The sequence below is a fragment of the Leopardus geoffroyi genome, chromosome E3 (assembly GCF_018350155.1).
Source record: "Leopardus geoffroyi isolate Oge1 chromosome E3, O.geoffroyi_Oge1_pat1.0, whole genome shotgun sequence".
Taxonomy (NCBI): Eukaryota; Metazoa; Chordata; class Mammalia; order Carnivora; family Felidae; genus Leopardus; species Leopardus geoffroyi.
In genome coordinates this window covers 23,556,993-23,565,577 of record NC_059340.1, presented here as the reverse complement: position 1 = coordinate 23,565,577, position 8,585 = coordinate 23,556,993, and the positions used below count along the sequence as shown (strand labels likewise).

Below are 8,585 nucleotides of genomic sequence, written 5' to 3'. Positions count from 1 at the left end.
ATTTGCATATTATCTGTGCCAGCCGCTAGCGGAGTTGAGCAGTTGCAACAGAGACCCTAGGTTCACAAAGTGTAAAATATTTATCCTCTGGCCCTTCACAGAGAAAAATCTGTCAATCCCTGGATTAGCAAATTAAGGAGGTCCTATTATCCCATTGTATGGAAGAAGAAACTGAGGCAAAGAAAGGCTAAATTACTCATCACAGGTGACACAGCTACAAAGTTGCCAAATCGTGCCAGGGATTTGAACCTAGGCAGTATGACTCCAGAACTTGTGCACTTTATCACTCCATCATTTTGCATCCAATCAGCATCTATGCCTTTTTTTTTTTTTTTTAATGTTTATTTATTTTTGAGAGAGAGAGCGTGAGCAGGGGAGGGTCAGAGAGACAGGGAGACACAGAATCCGAAGCAGGCTCCAGGCTCTGAACTGTCAGCACAGAGCCCGACACGGGGCTCAAACTCACGAACTGTGAGATCATGACCTGGGCCGAAGTCGGACATTTAACCGACTGAGCCGCCGAGGTGCTCCAGAGCCTGTGCCTTTTAAACGTGAGGCTCGTGTCAGTTCAGGTGGGAAGAGGAAAGGCTCAATATCCGGCTACAGGGCAGAAGGAGGTCCTTCATCCATGAGTGCAGAGAGGCCTGCATTTCAGGACTGTGCCCAGCACCAGGACAGTTGCTAGTGGAGGTGAGAGAGTAGGGGCTGTGGGCCCCTCCCTGGGTCCTAGGCACTCCCAGTCTAACCTGACTCCAGGTCAGTGGCTGCAATAGCCCTCTCTGCCCCATTCAGTGGTTCCACTGAACCTCTCTGGGTGGGGTGCTGTAAGGAGACACGGCAGCCAGCAGGGAGGAGGTCACTGTGACCCCAGGCTGGCTGGAGCTCCCCTGAGGAGTGGGCTCAGAAGCCAGGGCTGATGCAGGCGAGCATCGGGTTACAGAGGGTGCAAGCCTGGCTCCTGTCCATGCTGGGCTGGGGTGGCCGCAGCCAGTGCTGACAGGTGCCTTGTGGTGCACGGCTGCCCGGGCATTGCCCAGAGACAGCTTCCTCCTCCTCCTCCTCCTCCTCCTCCAAGGCAGGAGGGGTGTGGGCCCTGTCCTCAGATTCCTAGAATTGACCAGCCTCAGCATGATGTCACAGGCAAGAAGATTCCCGGCGAGGCTGGAGCTGCTGCTGGCTTTGCCAAAGGTGAAGACAAGACCATGTGGAGTCAGCAGCCACCCATTTCTCCCCTCTCCCCACCCCCTGGGAGCATAGCTCGCACCCTATGGCTCCAGCCGTCTCCTTCCTGCCTGGCGACCAACCTCAGGGCTCATGTGCCTGCAATGCCAAGGGCTGCCTTCTCTCTTCCTCTGCTCATTCTCCCGGGCAAGGTACAAATGTCACCACTCATGTAAGGTCTTCCCACACCCTCCCCTGTCCCCCCACCCCCAGGAAGTTAGAGCTCCCTCCAGTGTAGAATTTCCATCCCCTGATATCATTTGTATCGATCTGTCTGTATCTCTCAATAAACAGTGCACCCTCTGAAGGCAGGATGCCTTATCTCCTTGTCCCTGGATGGGGACAGGGCTGAGTACAGTGATGGCATTTAGGAAAAGTGTACAGAGCCAATAAAAACAATAACAATCATAATAATGGCTAATATCACCTATTCTTTGCCAGGAATTCTGCTAAGCACTTCATATGCAGAGTACGGAATCTTGCAAATAGGGAAAGTGAGGCGCAGAGTTCTGCTCCTGGCACCATCACTAGTGACTGAGAGGCCCGGGCCTGCCCCCAGAGCTTGTGTGCTTATTGCTGGGTGCACTGCCTTTCAGATGGAAGCTTTTCCCCAGAGGCCAAGTCCCCTTGCCCCCAAGGAAGCCCCCGCCGGTCCTCTCTGGCTTCTGGCCCAGCCTGCTCAGCCCAAGGGCCCTCTCATGCCAGGACGGAGGAGGAGAGAGGGGAGAACCCCTTCATTCCTAGACCCCTTTGATGAGCAGCCACAGTGACCAGGAGTTATTGACTCCAAGGGAAAATGACTCCATTTGCAGGTCACAGGAATATTTGTTCTTAATTTTCCCTTGTTCTCAAACTGTCACCCTCAATGCTCTTCTGACCTCCCTTCCGGGCCCCTGGAGTTCCAGACTCAAGTGTCCCACAGCCCACAGAACATCTCCCTGATGACAGAGACACCTCCAAGTCAGCAGCCTGCACCCCAAGTAGAGAGTGGAAAAAGACCCCACCTCTGTCGCAAACTCAGTAGAGAGGCCCGGGCCTCACAGACACTGTGGTCTTCAACAAGCAATTACATCAAAGAAGGAAACAGCTGGAGGATGGAAAGGAGCTCAGACCACGGGTTCCCGGGTGGCTCAGTCTGTTAAGCATCTGACTTCGGCTCGGGTCATGATCTCACAGTTTGTGGGTTTGAGCCCCGCGTCAGGCTCTGTGCTCAGAGCCTGGAGCCTGCTTTAGAGTCTGTGTCTCCCTCTCTCCCTGGCCCTTCCCCACTCGTGCTATCTGTCTCTCTCTCTCTCTCAAAAATAAACATTAAGGAGAAGGAGTCTGGAGCACGAGGCCCTCTCCCCCTCACAGATCTCCCTGTCTCCCAGACCTTCTGCCTCCCACCCCTGTTCCAGGCTAAACCAGGAGGATGTCTCCAAAGGGCAGGCTGGACAAAGGCACTTCCTGGTTAGAAGCCTCCGGCAGTTCCCCAGCACCTTGGCTACACTTCCCAAGTCACAGGACTTAGCCTATGGTGCTGACTTTAGGTTGGCAGACAAATTCAATGGCTATGCCACGTGCTGCCCTCTCTCTTTCTCCACTCCTCTTCCCAGACGGAGCACAGATATCCTCATCTCTGTAAAGTCGGCCGTGACTGCCCTCCCCTGACCACCAAATGGAAGTGTTAAAGTATCATGGGTCAATGGAATAAGAAAACCACTCCATGTTCCAATGTGCGAAGACATCCAGTCCCAGTTTGGTGCTCGTGGGTGTCTAACGCTCTCCTGCACATGCAAAGCTCTCTTGCTTAACAGAGAGAGAGAGCTGCCTCAAAGCCTGCAGCCCTGACTTTAGCGGCTCCGTTGTGTTTACACCGCCTTTGTTTGCTGTTACCTTCTACTTAGTATAAGCAATACTGGTGTCTCCTTCAGTCACTGGCTCAACAAGTGTTTATTCATTCAACGACTGTTTATCGAGCACTGCAATAGTTTCCCGTGGATACGATAGCAAACTACCACAAAGTCAGTGGCTTAAAAAGCACAGAAATTTATTCCCTTACAGTTCCCGGAAGTCAGAGCTTTGAAGAGTCTTATGGGACAAAGATCAAGGTGTCAGCAGGCTTGTGCCCCCTCAAAATGCTCTAGGGAAGTCTTCCTTCCCTTCTGTGAGCTTCTAAAACTACATTCCTTGGCTCCTGGCCCCCTCCTTCATCTTCAAAGACAACAGACTAGTATCTTGCTTCAGTTGTTACATTGATTTCTTCAGAGGCACCCAAATCTCCTTTTTATAAGGACACTTGGGATTACATCTAGGGTGCACCCAGGTATCCTGGGATGATCTCCCCCATCTGCAAAGCTTCCATTCGTGCCCTAGTAGGTAACTTTCACAGCCTCCAGAGATCAGGATGTGGATATTTTGTCCATCAGTGGACAAGTACTGTTGGGTAGAGGGCTGGGGATGCATCTGTGAGTCAAGCAAACAAACCCCCTGCCCTCGTGGAACCTATACCCTCCTAGGAGGAGAGGTAGACAAAAAAAAAAAAAAAAAACGAGCAATAAAAGAAATCGATGACAGAGCATGGCAGAAGGTAAGAAGTGCTATGGGAGACAGAGAATGTGGGGCAGGGTAAGGGGGACTAGGAGTTTGCAGAGGCGTCAGTCATAATGCTATTTAGTCAGGGGAGACCTTGCAAATGCGTCCTCCGAGCTGCTTGAGGGAGTCCTTCATGCAGATATATTTGGGAGAAGAGTGTTACAGGCAGAGGAGAAGGGGTAATAAAAGAGTTTCCTCTTAAGATAATTAATTATTTTATTAGTCATTATTATTCTATTATTTGTCTAGATTTATAGAATATATATTTCCAGCTTTTCTATATGTGTGTCTATATTATTTACGATTATGATCTCATGTAATATCATTATTTTTCATTAGTAAAATATCAGCCTTATAAAGGAGTGAAGTACTGTCACACAAAGACAATATGGACGAACCTCGGAACTATTACATTAAGTGAAAAAAGCCAAGGACATAAGACCACATATTGTGTGGGCGCCTGGGTGGCTCGGTCAATTAGGCACCCAACTTCGGCTCAGGTCATGATCTCGAAGTTTGTGAGTTGGAGCCTCACATCAGGCTCTGCACTGTCAGTGGGGGACCTGCTTGGGATTCTCTCTCCCTCTCTCTCTCTCTGTCCCTCCCCCAATTGTACATGTTCTCTCTCTCTCTCTCTCTCCCGGGAAAAAAAAATAAAGACCACATATCGTATGATTCCCTTTATATGAAATACTCCCAACAAGCACATGTATAGAGACAAAGCAGATTCACACTTGCCAGGGTTAGGGGAAGGGGAGAATAGGAAGTGGCTGTAATGGATACGGCCTTTCTTTTCAGGACAGTGAAAATGTTTGGGAACTAGATAGAGGCGAATGCACCAAATGCCAGTGAACTGTACACCTTAAATGGGTTAACCTTACATTATATGGATTTTGACCCAATAAAAAAGGGTCGAAAAATAAATCTACTTAAAGAAAAATGGCAGGGCACCTGGGTGGCTCAGTCAGCTAAGAATCTGACTCGATTTCAGCGCAGGTCACGATCTCACTGTTCGTGAGATGGAGCCCCACATCTGGCTCTGTGCTGACAGCACAGAGCCTGCCTAGGATTCTCTCTCTCTGCCCCTCCCCTGCTTGCGTTCTCGTTCTCATTCCCTCTCTCTCTCTCTCTCCCTCTTCCTCTCTCTCTCCCTCTCTCAAAATAAATAAACTTTGTGGTGCCTGAGTGGGTGGCTCAGTCAGTTAAGCGTCAGACTTCAGCTCAGGTTATGATCTTGTGGTTCATGGTTTTAAGCCCTGCATCAGGTTCTGTGCTGACAACTTGGAGCCTGGAACTTGCTTCAGATTCTGTGTGTGTGTCTCTCTCTCTGCCCCTCCTCCTCTTGTGCTCTCTTTCTTTCTCTGTCTCAAAAATAAACACTAAAAACATCTTTAAAAATTAAAAAAAAGAAACAAAAATGGTAAATGCAACCATGAAGAAAAGCAAGATGCAATGATCACCGGATGGCAGAAACTTCTGCGGGGTGGGAGTGGAGGTGGTCAGAGGGACACAGGGCGACGAAGAGCTGGCTGGAAATGATCGATTTCTCATCTTAAACAGTGGTGCACACATGGCTGGCTGCTTTCCTGTTTGTTTTTTATTTAACCAAACATGGTGTTTTATGTGCTCCTCTAGAACGCAGGATTTTGCTCAATTTTTAAAAATCTCAGAGATGTCTCAGGTCACGATCTCGCAGTTTCGTGAGTTCAAGCCCCGCATCAGGCTCAGCCTACTTGGGATTCTCTGTCTCCCTCTCTCTCTGCTCTCCCTGTCCCCCCACTCATGCTGTTTCTCTCTGGAAAAAAAAAAAATCTCGGTAAAGGAAGAAAATGATGAGTGGGTAGTAAGATAGGTATGATGTGGATGTTAACAGCATCCTAAAAGCAACATGGTGTTCTAGGAAATGCCCTCAAGAGTCAAATATCGCCCTGGCTCTGTCCCTTCCCTCCTCCACTGAGGCAGCCCCAGGAGATGGCCGGCCAGGCATCTTTCAGGATGACTCTCCTGGGAAGGTCACCGCCGGCTCAGTCTCCCCACGCAGCTACTGCCACTTCCCAGCCAGCTACAGAACCATCTCAGCTTCTTCTCTCCCAAGGCAGGACCAGCCCAGGGTGGAGAAGGGGCCTGGATCGGCAAGATTCCTGAGACATGTGCTTTAATTGCAGGCTACATACTGAAGGAGTCTCATTGTGCCCAGTTGGAAACTGGAAAGATCAGGAGGAGAAGGTGAAACAGAACTGATTGTTCAAATATTCCCTCACCCTCCTCCAGGAACACTTCTGGAGGAAACTTCCCAGCTGCTGTTCTCATCTCTCTAGCCAGACCTGCGGGTGTTTGTTTGACAAACTATTGTTTGACAGCTGTTTGTTGACTGCATGTACTCAGGAATCTGGTGGTTGTCTTTTGTTCTCTTTTCATAACATCATTAATGTTATTAACATAACACTATTTCTGTTTCATAACTCTATTAATGTTATGTTACAAATTTTCATTTGTATTTATACAAGAGTGATACATACTGTGTTAGGAACCTTGTCTGCAAGTGTCAAAAACCTAACTCAAGTTGGATTGAGAAAAAGAAATAAATTTCAGCTCTGACAACCAGAAATGCATCTCCATCTTCAGGTATGGCTGGATCCAGAGGCTGAAATGATAAGATCAGGACTCTTACTTTCTGCCTCTCCCCTGGGCTATACTGTGTTAACTCCATTCTCAGACACACCCCCTTACAGGGGGACAATGGATGCTGGAAGCCCCAGACATGTACCCCATCTCTCGGCACCCCCAAAAGAAAGAGAGTTTATCTCTTACAACTATTTAAAAAAAAAAAGTTATCCCATGGGTTTATGGATTTGCACTGGACATAATTGAGTCACCGGTCTTTTCTTGAACTGATCACTGTGGCCAAACAGATGAAACACTGTGACTGGCCAGACCTGGATCACTTGGCTGTTTCTGCATTGGGGGAGCAGCCTCCTTTCCCCCCCAAAATACACTGAAAGACAGTGGGGTAAGAAGAGCTTGCCCACTAGGGTACTGCTCTCACAGGAAGGAAGAAAGTATGCTGGTTCAGCACAAACAGAAACCTGCTACATGTCATAGATTAGAAAATCTCAGAAAAGCACATATGAGAAAATAAAGACCAGCTATTACTCCGCAGTGACAGGCTTCCTTGATAGATCTTCTGGGTTATGTTTTCATGAAGGAACTCTGTCAAACTCAGAGGGTGATTCAACCCAGCGACATGACAGGATTTAAATAAGACCATGAGAAAGAGAAGAAAAGCAAAGAGATCTTTGGGGAGACAATAGACTAGCTATCCATGGTTCCTTGCCAACCTCCCACAACCAGTCAATCCCCAGGTCCCCACCAACCTCAGAACAAATTTCTGCTTCCTTGAATACCTCCAGTCACCCATCCATCCATTATCCATTTATCCACCCATCCATCCTACCTCCCACCTATCCAATAAACTCTGAAGTCAGACTACCTGGTCCTGGGACCTGTTTCAAATCCAGGTCCCAACACATACCAGCTGTGTGACTTTGGGCAAGTTACTTAACCAATCCATGAATCAGTTTCCTTATTTGTAAAGAGGGGCTAATAACAGTTTCCACTGCCTAACATTATTTTGAGGATAAAATGAGATAAGGCAGATACTAAGTGCTTAGCTGATGGCCTGGCTCACAAAAGACCCTTGGTAGAGTTTGCCAGCATTGGGTTTCATTGTTGTTTTTACAACACTAGGTTATTTCATGATCAGACATTATCCAGGCTGCCAGGTAGCTAATGCGCTAAGGTTTATCAAACACTGCTTACTACAACTCTTTGCTGCCCTAGGGGCAGTTTCTGGCTACAAAGAACTGTGAGGACCACAGGAAAATGTCCTCCGGGACTTACTGATAAAAGAAGCTATTGTATCTCTAATTAAAACAAAAACAAAAACAAAAAACCAAAAAACAAACAAACAACAACAACAACAACAAAAACCAGCTCTGGCTTTGTAACTCCTGAAGGTTCTCAAGGCAGTTGTGGAACGCTGGGATCTGCTATTGCTGACTTAACTTTTTGGCTTACAGCTGGGCACCTGAGAAATCAGCAAATTGGATCACTGGGGAAGCACATTTTAATGCAGATCTGAGGACAGGGACAGAACCAATGCCAACCTGCCCTTCACATCCTTGGCTGACAGTTTATGGAAATGGACAGGCTTACAGAACACTCCAGGAGCCAAGAGGGTGTCCTCATCATTTCCCCCTGGGGCAGAGACGTCCAGAGAGAGGGGAAGATTTGGGAGGTCACTGGCTGGTTCTCCAGATGGAAAACTGCAGTTGGAGTTCTGGGCCAAGGATTGGGATCTTGAAATAATGTCCTAGACCTTCCCGAGTGATGAGTGCAATTCATGGAATAAGGGACATTGTGGTTGCCCTGAACCAGCCAGCTTGCTCCAGACACTTGACACTGAGTCTGAAAAAAGGGGAAAAAGAACAGGATCAAGGCTTGGTATGTGCCCTGAGCCAAGGGTCAATTCACGGCCACGGGACGGCCCAGCCCATTGTCAGGGTCAGAAGTCAATCTGTGGTCAAGATCAAGGTTCAACCCAGATGAGGGCCAGGCCCAGTTAGTGACCAGGCTTTGCTTATCAGGCTTTTGGTGGAGGCTGCTCCCTTGCCAGCAGGCATTTCTCCAGGTGCTCTTGACATTCTCCTGGACCCTCTCCGCTACTTCCATGCCATTCCTTATTGCCCTCCTCCGAGGCTCCTGGCATCAGACATACCACCCTCATTCAT

General features: G+C 48.4%; 1 long non-coding RNA gene across 1 annotated transcript in view; it reads right to left on the bottom strand.

Moving 5' to 3' along the window:
• LOC123589484 overlaps positions 1–8,585 on the bottom strand; it is a 98,999-nt gene that overhangs the window by 26,377 nt on the left and 64,037 nt on the right. Inside the window, exon 5 of the long non-coding RNA XR_006708363.1 lies at positions 8,011–8,262. This is a non-coding gene — a long non-coding RNA (uncharacterized LOC123589484). The remainder of the gene's footprint in view (positions 1–8,010; positions 8,263–8,585) is intronic.